Below are 14,385 nucleotides of genomic sequence, written 5' to 3'. Positions count from 1 at the left end.
TGAGGAGAGGGGTCTGATAAAGACATTCTATTTATGACTGAGTGCTCCAAAGTCTCTCATTCTCTATATATTGCCCAGTTGTGGTCCTCCGTGTTAGTTCCCATCTACTGAAAAAAGAAGCCTTTCTGATGAAGTTGAGTGATATATGATCTGTGGGTATAGCAATATGTGATTAGAAGTCATTTTCTATGACCTACCTAGTCTCTGGTTCTTAGTCACTTCAGTGGTGTCAAGAATGGGTTTCATCTCATACAGTGGCCTTTAAATCCAATAATAGCAATTGTAAACATGGTTGTGTACTCCCATAACATTTGTGTCATTATTGCACCAATATATCTTGCAGATAAACCTCTGTTGTGGGTCAAGAAGATGTAACCCATACATACCTAGCACACTAGGTATAGTGGCATTGCCTCCACCATTATGTAGTAACTCCATTTAAATATTTTTCATATATATATATATATATATATATATATATATATATATATATTCCCACATGGCTACAAAATACTCCCATAACTGAGGCTTCAGGAAGATTGAAAAGAAGGGGGAAAGACAGACTGTATGATCTAGAGGATCAGGGAGTTTACTGTAAGATTGTATCTCCTAGGAATGCCAGAAGCTATGCCCACAAGTCTCCCAACATGACTGCCTAAACATGAGGTAAGCAAGGACAACAGACATGTCACAATGGACCAGAGAAAACCCAGGTGGCCTCAATACCACACAAAAAATTCAGTCAACTAAGGAATGCTGATAGTAAGATAGTCTTCTCCAGGGAAAAGCACATTAATTTGATTGAGACTAGTATATATATATCAAAGGATCAGACTTGAAAACATAGAAATAATAAATAATATAGACAGAACTGATTATTTTTAGTTATATATACATATATTATATATATTATATATATATATATAATAATATAAGAGGCCATGAATTTGAAAAAGAACAAGGAGGACATGAGAAAATTTAAATTGGGAAAAGGGAAGGAAGAAATTATGTAATTATATTATAATTTCAAAAAGGAAAGAAAATAAATTTTTCAAAAAGAGAAGGGAATATGTTATAACCAGCCAATAGTGGATGAAAGAGTTCCCTGTGGGAAGTTTGAAATCATAGATTTAACTACTTTCATAGTTACTAAACGCTTTGGTTTTATATTTCCTTTTAGAAATAGTTTTGTTGAAATGCCTTTTCTACATTTTCTAATTTAACATAAATGTTAAACTTAATTAAATTGACCTTAATTAATTAATTAATTAAACTGTTCCCAACATTATCATATTATTTAAAAATCTGTAGGCTCTGCTTAGATGTGTTTTTAATGTTCTTACATTGGATATTTGAGCACTTGGATCTTATTTTGGGTGATCCCTTGGGTGACTAGTCTCACCAAGAGTTTATTAGTTGTTATTTTCTGATTTCCATCGCGTATGTTTTTTGTACCATGGGTCTCTTAAATATCCATTTTTTGTTTTGTTTTGTTTTGTTTTGGAGACAGGGTTTCTCTGTATAGCCCTGGCTGTCCTGGAATTCACTCTTTAGAATAGGCTGGCCTCGAACTCAGAAATACACCTGCCTCTGCCTCCCAGGTGCTGGGATTAAAGGCAGGCACCATCACTGCCTGGCAAATATCCATTTTTTAATTTCAAGTATATTAGTAATGTTCTAGTTATCTTTATACTATTGATTTTTGACACAAATTCATTATAGCAAAGCATCACACTATGTGTATGCTTCAATCCTTTCAAAGACATTGGTAGTTTTTATGGACCAATATATGCAAGTGTTCAACATGTAGTGGAAAAGAGTGTGTATTCTAAACCCAAAGTAATTACATTGTTGTAAATGTGTGCTATCAAGGTTAGCCTTGGGCTTATTGACAGTTTTTTTTATCTACCAACTGTACCCCTAGGCTGTGAAGCAATCAAAATCTCCACTCTCCACTACCTGTTTAGAATCAGTAAACATCCCCACACAAGGAAAGTGAGGGGAAACAAGTGGCCTTAAATACAAGGCTACTGCCAAGACATCTATACTTCATCTTAACCCTGTGATTTTCACTTATGTATTAGTATCTCGATAACTTCTAGTAGGTGTGTGTGTGTGTGTGTGTGTGTGTGTGTGTGTGTGTGTGTGTAAATATGTCTAAACTGTCATCTAATTGCAGGGGAACACATTTTTCCAATACTAGCCTTTCTAGTCAAGAGCATTGCTGCTTTGTTCTCTCTCCTCCTCCAGCAGAAATCTATGTGTACAACAACTCTTTCACTTTTATGTCTCCAGTGCTTAGAAAAATGAAAAGAATAAGTGTAGAATTAAGATTTGTTGAATGAATGATTACATATGAGTCCTGCTCCAACATTATAAGTGATTCCTCTTGGATCAGCAAATTTATAACCACATTTCCAGGAAGAAAAGCTTTTTAAGAGGCCCAACTTTCATACTGTCTATTGCATATCTTTTGGGTCTAGAGCTAGACTAATTGGATAATTATCCTCTCTACTTGTGTCTGTAAAAGTCCTAGGAGTGCTTAATTCAATGACCATTATAAAATGCTTTATCATCTTCAAATTTGAGGTTATAAAGTGCCAGGCTATATGCTTAATTAAAATATCTTTAATCCCATGTGGACTTAAGATTAATGTTGCTTCATAAAACAGTAGAGGCCTTCCTTACAGACTCTCCACAAGGGGAAAAAAAACATTCACTATTGTGTTTGAGGTTGACAAGTCTTTTGCTTAATAAATCCTAAGAAAGTAAAGACATTTCAAATGGCTATTTATTCCCAGCCAATCTCTGTAAACTCAAGACTATGCCATATTTCACATTTTTTCCATCAGTTGTACTGATGCCTTTTTAAATTTAGAATATCATATTTTGAGATCACAGATGTTAATATTTTATTGTTTAAATGTTTTGACCAAAATTAATGTAGAGAAATGTAGAGCAAAGTGAACAGTTTGGGAGACAACTTCCTTAACAGAACACCAATAATTCAGGCACTAAGATCAATAATTAATAAATGGGACTTCATGAAACTGAAACTTCTTGAGGTAAAGAGCACTGACAATATGACAAAATACCAGCCTACAGTTTGAGAAAGGATCTTAACCAACCTTCCATCAGACAGAGGGATAATATCCAAATTTTATATAGATAGATGATAGATAGATAGATAGATAGATAGATAGATAGATAGGAAAAAGATAGATAGATAGATAGATGATAGATAGATAGATAGATAGATAGATAGATAGATAGATAGATAATCTCAAGAAGTTAGACACCAAGAAACTAAATAACCCAATTTAAAAAATGGGGTACAGAGCTAAACAGAGAATTCAAAACAGAGGAATCTCTAATGGCTAAGAAGTACTTAAGGAAATGCTCAATATCCTTAGTCATCAGGGAAATGCAAATCAAAACATCTCTGAGATTCCACTTGACAACCAGTCAGAATGGCTAAGATCAAAAACTCAAGAGACAGCACATGCTGGTGATGATATGGAGTAAGGAGAACACTCCTCCATTCCTAGTTGAGAGAACAAACTTGTACAACCACTCTGGAAATCAATTTGGCAGTTTCTCAGAAAACTGGGAATAGTTCTACCTGAAGAACTTTTCAGCTATACCACTCCTTGGCATATACCCAAAGACTATACACCATACCATTAGAACACTTGTTCACCTATGTTCAGAGTAGCTTTATTCATACTAGCCAGAAAATGGAAACAACCCACATGTCATGGACAAAGATGGAGCAGAGATTGAGGAATAGAGACTGAAGGAATGGCCAATCAATGTCTGGCCCAACTTGAGACCCATCCCGTAGGCAAGAACCAATCCCTAACACTATTAATGGTATTCTGTTATACTTGTAGACAGGAACTTAGCATAGTTATCCTCTGAGAGAATCTTCCTAGCAGTTGACTGAAACAGATGTAGAGACCCTCAACCAAACATTAGGTGGAGCTCAGGCATCTTGTGAAAAAATAGGGGGAAGAATTGAGAGACCTAGAGGGGATAGGGTCTCCATAAGAAGATGAACACAGTCAACTAACCTGGGCAGTTGGGGGTTCCCAGAGACTGAACTGCCAACCAAAGAGTATACATGGGCTAGACCTACTGCCCTCACTACCACATTTAGTAGATGTGCAGCTTGGTCTTCCTTCTGGTCGGTCCCACACCAACTGGAGTGGGGGCTGTTCCTGACTCTGTTGCCTGCCTATGAATCCTGTTGTTCTGACTGGCTTTCTTGTTTGACCTGAGTGGGAGAGGATGTGCCTCATTCTCTTGAAGGACCAGGGTGGGTTGATACCCACCTTCCTAATAAGAGTCTGTCCCTTATCAGAGGAGAAGATGAAGGGAGATGGGGAAGAGACTATCTGAGGGGGTACTTGGAGGAGAGAGATGGGCTGCAATCAGAATGTGAAGTGAATAAATAAATTAATTAATGTAAATAGTGCTTTTTTTTTTAACTAAGAAAGACAGTTTAATACAACAAATGACAAAAGCTTGTCATGAATTGGTTTGGGTTTTCTGCATAAGTTATTCATAGCCATTCAACTTTTTAACGATTTAGAATTACACAGTCCACTAAAATCTGTAGCTATTATTTTATTTTATGGGATTGAAGGGTTTCCAGTGATAGCATCCATTCCTAACCCCTAAACCTACTTTCACATGTTTATGGGCACTTCCACTTGACAGTACTGAATTCAATACCACTCTTAAGGCCATAGAAGAGTATCAAATATTGAGTCACCTACTTTGCCTGTTAACCTTAGATGCCAAACCCATACACTTAGATCAGAGCTCCTAAGGATGTTTGCAGCCTGAAGATTTGACAGTGAAATATTTAGGACAATCATTTTTCCACTTCAGACATGTGACACTCCAGGCATGAGAAATCATGATCACCTGGGTAAGATCTAGTTAGCAAAACGGTTTGAACTTCTAGATCGAAATTTCTCAGTAAGCAGCACCTGGCTTGTGTAGTACATTTCTTTTTTTTTTTTTTTTTTTTCTTTAGGAGACCTAAGATCATCAAAACCCTTCCTTGACTTGTCACAGAAGCAAAAGAAGTTAACATTTCTACGATTCAATTATAATTCATGAAAAAGGTCAGTGGAGTGCTAAAATGTGTAAAAGCATACACACAAACTAGGCAGTACTGGCTGACATTGAATGGCTTGCTAAGGTTACTCTTACAGAACCCGGCTGTGTTACTGCTGTGATGCGTTTTTATCTACCAGTAACAATCTTTGCATTGGATCAGAGATCGGTGAGAGAAGAAAGGAGACAGGCAAGCCACTTGGTTCAGAAACAGACAGCTTGATATTTGGCCTCCTTCTGTACCTGGGCTCTGAAAGAAAACTGGGCAAATAGCCAACCTTCCTTCTGCTGCCCCAGAGGCATGACACATGCTGAGCTGGCACGTCCACCTCTGGGCAGGAAACACAGTTTGCCTTTGTGGACGCCCTCTGGAACTATGTAGCTAGAAGCCGCAGGCTTTCTGCACTGCTTGCCTTACTCAGCAAATCAGGGAAGAGAGAGCACCAGAGAAGCATTTTCTATTCACTTTTCACATCCTGTCATTCGCCATGACCCCGGGGGGACAGAATATGCAGTATTTGTCAAAACGACCGAGACAACCTGTCTGGGGACCTTTTACTCAGGTTGCTTTCTAATTTGAGATGGCAGCAATCTGGAGAAAGGAAACCGGCGGGAGCCGTGCCCGACATATCCCTTCCGATGATGCTGAAGATACTGAGAATGAAATTTTGAAAGTTAAGGCCACACCCATCTGATTGCCTGAGAGGTGCGCAACTTTGAATCATAGTAAAGGAAATCGAGCATTTCACTTAGACACCTCTGCTTTTATAAATCCAGCAGTTTATCACACGGAGATTGTATACTTGACAGTATTTTTCACACATAAAACACAAAAGAAAATTGTCTTATCACTCCTCATCCTGCAAACTCTTCAATCATTTTTATCCCCCACACTGTGGCCTTTCACTGCACACAAGGATTTACATCATAACCATAGTATAAGCCAATGTGATAATTTTTCCGAGAAACATTTACTGCCTCCCCTTATTTCAAAGAATATTACTTTAACTTGATCTCTATTTGTTAGGTATGCTTAATATACATCGCTTATTTTAAATTGCTTCCCTGCATTGGTGAGCTGTGTTTCATTGAACAATTGCTTGACATTCAAACTATTCCCAATTATATTAGAAATAATGTTACAATTAACATTTCAGGCATGGGACTGGGGGGAGAGAAACTTTATTTTCCTACTATAAAATTATTAAATGTTCTCTGCACAAAAGTCAGAAAACAAAGTAAAACATTAATTATAAGTATAGACTTTCTCACCATCCCTAGGTGGTTTGTTTTTTTAATTATTTATTTATTTATTTATTTATTTATTTATTTATTTATTTTGGTTTTTATTTTTCCTCACACACATAAAGATGTCTAGCATGATAACACTATGCCTAGAACCTCCTGAGATTTCTCTTAACAAATTCTATGCATTTTCCTATGCAATTAAATATGTATAAGCTCAGATAGGCTGGAACCAGTGGACACCTGAGTCACACCTGAGTCAGACTGAATCTGACTTCAGCCATCAACTTAACCTATGGCTTTCAGGTGTGCTGTGGAAGGTATTGGGCTGCTCTGAGTGTTAAAATTAAACATATTTTTCAGTGCATTGAGTGGGATATAGTAACTATTCAATAAATATACATATAACTATTATTTTAATATAATTTGATGGCTGCGTGTAAATGTATTGTATGGAGAATATCAAGTGGCTCCCTCTATTGATTTCCTTATTTCGACTTTTCACTGTATAAAGGAAGACATTACTATGCATGTCAATGCAGATACTCCTACAGGACTATAGTGGCTGTGTCTAGTATGTAACTGCTTTCTTATTTTCAATATGTAAGTATAAAGGGGGAAGAGAAAAGAGAGGAGGAGGTGGTGGTGGTTTCCACGCATTTGTGCATGTGCAGCAACTCAATTCACTTCCAATTTTTTTTTTGTAGAACCAACCTTGATATAAGAAAGGATTTCACTTTGCTACTGAGGTTTTTATAAATTAAATTAAATTAAATTTTTAATTCATATTTTGCACTCCATATTCCATTCCCCAATGCCCCCCATTCACCCTCTGACTGCTCCACATCCCAAGCCTCCTCCCAAACCCACCCTATCTCCACGTGGATGCCCCCCACCCCGCCTGACCTCTAAACTCCCTGGAGCCTCCAGTCTCTAGAGGGTTAGGTACATCATCTCTGAATGAACACAGACCCGGAAGTCTTCTACTGTGCGTGTGTTGGGGGGTCTCATATCAACTCGTGTATGCTGTCTGTTGGATGGTCCAGTGTTTGAGAGATCTCAGGGGTCCAGATTAATTGAGACTGTTGGTCCTCCTACAGAATCGCCCTTCTCCTCAACTTCTTTCAACCTTCCCTAATTCAACAGCAGGGGTCAGCTGCTTCTGCCCATTGGTTGGGTACAAATATCTGCATCTGACTCTTTTAGCTGCTTGTTGGGTCTTTCAGAGAACAGTCATGATAGATCCCTTTTTGTGAGCTCTTCATAGCTTCAGTGATAGTGTCAGGCCGTGGGACCTCCCCTTGAGCTGGATCCCATTTTGGATCTGTCACTGGACCTTCTTTTCCTCAAGCTTCTCTCCATTTCCATCCCTGTAGTTCTTTCAGACAGGAACAATTATGGCTAGTGAGGTTTTAACAGAGCTTCTAAAGAACTGGGGGCACAACTAATAATATGGTGAACATAGTCAATGATAGGCTCCTTTCATTTGAAACTCTGCATGCTGTTAGTGCGGCCAAGCCACGTTTGAAAATAGTGTGAAAGAAAAGGCCTTCTAATCATAACATATCAATGGAATGTCTTCAAAAGGAGTGAAGCCTATTCCAAACATATTAATTTCAAAAATTATTAGCTATTCTTATGTGAGTATATTCTTAAGCATATTATAAACCTGGACTCAAGAAGGTAATAAACAGATACTCCAATCATGCTCCTGCTGATACTGGTACACATCTTAGGCATTATTATCCTGATTTAATAATTTAAGACAGTATATTGTTCGTAAAATATTTACATAGGATAGGTTATTTACCACTTATTTCAACATGTAAACCAAGGTTTTGTGCAAATTACAACTATTTCACTATACAAAATCTCTACCTTACCACTTAATAGCTGTATTCCATCTCTTGTCTACATGGCCTTTGTATAAGATCAGATTCTATACTACCTCACGTGATATTGTGATATTACACAACCTTCCTTTCTTGTTAACTGAAGTGCAGTTCATTGCCTTCATAGATTTTATTTTATTTTACACCCTAATTCAGATTGTTTTTTATTTCTCATACCAGTTTAGATATACAATGATAACTTTAAAAACTCTTACTAGCAAATATTCACGTTCTCTTGAATACATTTTCAAATTTTCTTTTGACTTCATTTGAAAAGTAGAAACAGCCGGGCAGTGGTGGCACACGCCTTTAATCCCAGCACTTGGGAGGCAGAGGCAGGCAGATTTCTGAGTTCGAGACCAGCCTGGTCTACAGAGTGAGTTCCAGGACAGCCAGGGCTACACAGAGAAACCCTGTCTCAAAAAACCAAATTAATAATAATGATAATGATAATGATAATGATAATGATAATAATAATAATAATAATTAATAAAACAGTAGAAACAAGAATACATCTCTTATGGTACTATATATGAAAAATTTAAAGTCTAGATCAAATATATAGCAAAATACGTAAAGCACTGTTTAGTAAATCATTAATTTCAGTCATCTGTAACTCATCTTTTAGACTTAGTTCTAACAAAGATAAGGTGCAATAAGCTCGTGAGATTATTTGTGTGGCTTTCAAAGAACAGTGCTGGTTCTCAGCAACAATTTATGCACTTGAGATTTTGAAAAATCATTTGTAAACTACCTCAGTTCTAGACATGCATGCACAGCAAGCCCAGAAAAGAAGAAAAGAGAGGAAAGGGGAGGAGAAAAGAGAGAGGGAGAGGGAGAAGGGAAGAGGGAGAGAAGGGGGGGGGGGCTAGGCAGGAAGAGGAGCAGAAGCAGGAACAGAAGCGGGAGGATAACCACCTAGGGCACATTTTCTTTCTGAATTGCACGGCTAGTAACTCCATAACAGTCAATCTCACACCAGGGGAAGAGAACAGTCTAAGCTGGAGTGCGGTTCAAGACCTGCAGCATTCAGCAGGCTCGTCTGCTAGGCTAAGCCATGAAATCTCAATGTCTGGCCGAGTGGATTCACCTCCCCCACAGTCTGCTCTTAGTACGACACAGTCATTGCCTTGCAACCTTATGCACTTATCAAAATAAAATGGTAAGGGTTTAAAAATCAAAACTAATTGATATTTGTAAAAGTTGATAGAAAACATTGACCTGACTCCCTAATGAATATAGCTAAGGTGGAGATGCAGAATGTTAAAAGCATCTAATGATCAGCTTAAATGTGGAAGCAAAGACGCTGGCCACCAACTGTTCACAAGTGCTGCTAAGCTGTTCAAGACAGAAATGTCTAGTTCAGATTTCTCACGTTTTTCCACTATATCTCTCTCATTTGACTTGGTCTGCACAATGTGCTCATAGGAAAGGAGCAAAATCATCAGTTAGCACATCAGTTAAAACCCTCCATTGGCTTTCCATAGAGCATAAGGACCCAATCCAGAATTCCTAGAGTGATGGGTGCCTATGACCTAACCATAATCACTATAATTGTCTTATCTCAGAACTCAGTTAAATCCATGGTCTTGGCAGCATGATGCATGTGCTGCACCACTGAGTTGCTTCCCCAGCCTCTGCCACTGCTCCTTAACTTTCCATTCTTATAATGTGAGCCTTATGAAGATGCTCAGGGTGTCTATGAATGGGCTATGTAGCTCAAAACTGGGTAATCTACATTGAAAGTCCCCATAGCCATGGCCCAAGACTATGTTCTCTTCCTCACTGCTCAGGTACTGCTCTGAAATGAAGCCCCTTACATCAGCTTTGTACAGTCCACTATCTGGACATCAACAGATTTACCCAGAATCATGGAGCTTTGTAAACCAAGAATTCATTGTATCTACCATAGATGGATTTGATAGGAAGAAAGCTAACTCAGAGAAAATTTCATATTTATAGTTGCTTTGTAAGAAAGACTTAAGACAAAGTAAGAAAAAAAGTTGACCTTGAACAAATTGTTACTGCTTGTCTGATCCTCTGAGAACGTTTAAATATAAAGGACTCTATTCTTGAAACTGGTACCAAAACCTCTCACTACCACCCTTACTCAAAAGAGAAAAAAAAAAAAAAAAGCTATATTTCAGCCATCTACCAGTGGTTTAGAATCTCACCTTTAAACAAAACACAAGCTGTATTCTTTGGAGGAATGAAAGTTGGCTCTGTTCTGTGTGCTGAGGTGGATTACATTACTCTCAATTTCCACCTGTATAACCTAACAGGTAGGACGGCATGGAATAGGGGATCTGGGTCATTCTGGGAAGCGTGGCTGTGAAAGGGGACTTTGATCCTGAGGCATCCGCAGGGTGTTTTCACCGTGTTGACACAGGGTGTTCCTGGAGCTCATGCTCAAGGAGGTTTTGATCAGTGGCTTCACATAAATCTGCTATTTCTATTTAAGGAACAGGCGAGTTTTTGTAATCTTCAGAAAAAGGGACTCTGCCTCCTGTGTTGTGTCTTTCAAGTAGTCTGAGGCTTCCTGATAGTTTAACAGCTGGAACCTGAAGACCTCTTGAAGGGAAATCTCTAGCCTGGCACTTGCCCATGCTAATTCAAGCCACAGGTCTGTGTAGTTTGCTGAGGAGTAACTCCAGTCAGGGCCATTCAGAAGCTGCCCTGTGGCTCACCAACAGCCATGCATGGGGTGCAGTTTGTTTTCTGCATTTTCCTAGCACTCCCCTATCTCATTTTTAGCATTTCCTGTCAACACTTGGAATTCTCAGAATAAAACTTTATGTATGAATTCCAAGGCAGCCATAACTGCCAGTGCAAAGCCTCAGTGTCAGGCTACACATCAATATCTGTGTGGTGGTTTAATTAAATACTTTAATTATACATTTTAATTGAAATAATAATCATCAAAATCTGAAACAAAAAAGAAAAAGTATTTTTCAGTCCAGAGGGAATATTTCTCCCCTAAAATCTAAACGCTGCTTTTAATCTTTAATGATGAATGTTTGCAGATATTATTGCAAGCAAAGCATTCAGAGACATTCCTGTCTGGCACTCACTTGTCACCTCCATACCTACTGAAACTGTTCTCACAATAATCCCAAAAAACGTGCTGTTATTATTCCAGTTTTAAAGAAAGAGCAAAAGCAGAGGGAGACACTTCAGCCAACACCACACAATTGAACAGCAGAAGAGGGCTGCCTTGAACCCCAGCTTTAGGGAGGCAGAGGCAGCCAGATTGCTACAAGTTTGAAGCCAGTCTGGTTTTCATAGCACATTCTAGGACAGCCAAGGCTACATAAATAGACCCTATCTCAAAAAAAAAAAAAAAAAAAAAAAAAAAAGAATCAATACAAACAAACAAAAAACCGGGCTTTGTATTTAGTAGTTTGAGTCCAAAGCACCAGTGTCTTCTTGCCTCATAGAACTTCCCAAGATGCTACCACTGAGCAAGGACATCCGTGTTCCCGTGTGGATAATTTAAACAATAAATGCTGCAGTGAGCTAATTAGGTAAAGAGTCTGATTCCAAAATTAGTTACCAAACACTTTGTTATAAGAAGATAAACTGAGTATTTTAAACATTCCTCTCATCTAAGTTTGCATTCCAGATGGAAAACAGAACCAGTATAGTGCTACACCTTCACAGGTGACAACTTTTAAACCAATTATAGTAAAGCTGCTTTAAAGGTCAGCCTTGCCATTTTATACATCTCACATATGCACAAAAGTTTCATAGGAGGTTGGCGCAAATTTCATTGCTGTTGTTGCTGTAACTAAAAGCTAGATAACTTATAGAGAAGAAAGATTTATTTACCCTGGTTCTAGATGATACCAAGACCAAAGTCTGCAGGCCCGATCCTTTGACCTTCTTCCTGGCAGAGACTCCCCAGTGTCTTAAGGTAGCACATGACACCATATAGCATGAAGGAATGTACCAAGAGACAGGAGCCAAAGTATTTTTCATAGCACACAAACTCTTATCAACTCATTAACTTGTTAATCATTAACCCATGAATGGATGTACAGGGATAGAAGCACAAACCCTCATGACATAGTCATCCCTTAGTGGTCCCATCTGCTTCCATCTATTACCTCATGAGATGATTAAACTTCAACATGTGTTTTAATGGGAACATTCAAACTGAAATAGCAGTATGCTTTGTAATAGATTATCCTTTGACTCGAGATTTAGGGCCTATTCTATGTGAAATCCTGCATTAAGAAACTTCACATGGAACACAGAGAAAGTACTGATTCTTAAAGGTCTCTAGAATAATTTCAAATGTTGATCATCTACTAGGCATAGAGAAATTCTCCAAAATGTCCAAAACTTCATAACAATGACAACTGGACTCCCTGATCATAGGACATTGCCTCCAAGGATATAAAAACAAAAACCACTGTGAGGAAAACTGAAAAAAAAAATCCACATAACTCTTCACTATGAAAAATTGTAAACAGAATTTTTTAGTAACTAAAAAATTACTGTGTATTTAAACCTTTAATATAGAGCAAGAATTATAAGACTAATCTCTCCAAAAGAGTAAAAACAATGTACAAATTAAGCATTTAATCTAAACATAAAGCTAGAATTAAAATAAAAGAGAAACAGCTGGTAGGGACTGATAAAGGAAGGCTGAAATGTACATATAATATATTGAGAGACAAATAATATCAAATAATTACTGAAAGCAAGCCATACCTAGCAGAATATTCAGTGTTCTGAATTAATAGCCACTAATAAAACATAAGCTCATTTCATTTCTGTATAATTCTTAATGAGTCAAATAACTGAATTCTGGAGAAACCCACATATATCTTCTTATGAAAAATACACATTTATGAAGGAATAAAAAGACTTGAATAAATCTGATCCTGAGAAAGAGACAATAGGTCATACAATTTTCACAAAGTATCTTGTGTACTGTATTAAGCTCAAAGTAGATGTCAACAATTATGAAGCATGAAATTCTAAGTGCTAAAGCTGACAAGTTAGTCTGGTTCAGTTTCATTGATGGAATCAGAAGACAATGAGATGCCTGGGTCACAGACAAGAACTTTCCACTCCTGGACACGAGGCGACATGGTTTCCAAACTGGCATTGAATCCCCACAGTTTCTAAGTCCTGGAAAGGGTTGGAAGTATGGGAGAAAAACAGGTAAATATTGCTCAAAACAAGGTAAATATTGCTCACAAAGTGGGTTTCCATCACCACTGAGAAACTTGAAATGAGGCAATTCTGAGCTGAAAAATCTTTTTAAAGCAAATCATGGCTTCAGATGAGAGCATTACTTTATTGCCCCAGGCAAAAGCATATCTCACTTCTGTCCCACTGGGAAATATTACTTCTGTCATCCCAAGATACTGTCTATGCAAATATCTTTGAAAATTTTGTGAAACAAAAGGCATAGTACTCAAAGTCCATGCTGAAACACGGGAGACCCAGGAGGAACTACCTAGCAAACAGCACACACAACGTGCAAAACATAAATGTTTTTAACACTTTACATTAAACAAATGTAAGACTAAATGTAGAATAAGAAATATACGCACAACAGCCACCTTAAAAACAGCATTTAAGGCCCATTCAATAGTAGCAAATTCTTGCCTGGCACTGTAAACTTAGTCAGCTACTCATGGCAGGTGAGGCCATAGAACCCAGAGAGGAACCAACTAGTGTCATTCAGCTAGACAAATCTAACTCTGATGACATCCTAAATATAAAGCCTTATTTATACTCACAGATTAGTGTAGCTCTCGTCTGTCACCAAAGAAGCTTCTCTATGCAGCTGACTGAGACCTTTACAGAAAGGCACAACTGTTCAAAATGCAAAGAACAACTTATGATGGGGTGCCCAACCCTAATTTGGTACATTTACAATGCAACTTTTATACCTAAGTCTGAAGGAATATTGTAGAAAAGGAAGCATACAGATTGTAAGAGCCGGAAAACCAGGACAACTGCTGCTGGATCATCTTCTAAAAAATAATGCTAACTAAAAGATGCTTGGGGGGTAGATAGCAAGGAGAGAGTGGATCTGGGGGAGTAGAGGAAGGATGGAGGGTTAATGTGACTAAAATAAAATAATAAAAATAGGTAACTAATA

The 14,385-nt window shown here is 37.8% G+C and overlaps 1 long non-coding RNA gene across 4 annotated transcripts in view; it reads right to left on the bottom strand.

The window, feature by feature from the left end:
• Gm39380 overlaps nt 1-12,193 on the bottom strand; it is a 120,441-nt gene extending 108,248 nt beyond the window's left edge. For all 4 annotated transcript variants that reach the window (XR_001779238.1, XR_870944.1, XR_870942.1 and 1 more), the window contains exon 1: nt 12,093-12,193. This is a non-coding gene — a long non-coding RNA (predicted gene, 39380). The remainder of the gene's footprint in view (nt 1-12,092) is intronic.
• Between the last annotated feature and the right edge of the window lie 2,192 nt (nt 12,194-14,385).

This window comes from Mus musculus, chromosome 9 (genome assembly GCF_000001635.26).
Source record: "Mus musculus strain C57BL/6J chromosome 9, GRCm38.p6 C57BL/6J".
NCBI classification, from domain to species: domain Eukaryota; kingdom Metazoa; phylum Chordata; class Mammalia; order Rodentia; family Muridae; genus Mus; species Mus musculus.
Note: the sequence above shows the minus strand (reverse complement) of the source record. Positions and strands in the feature narration are given on the sequence as shown.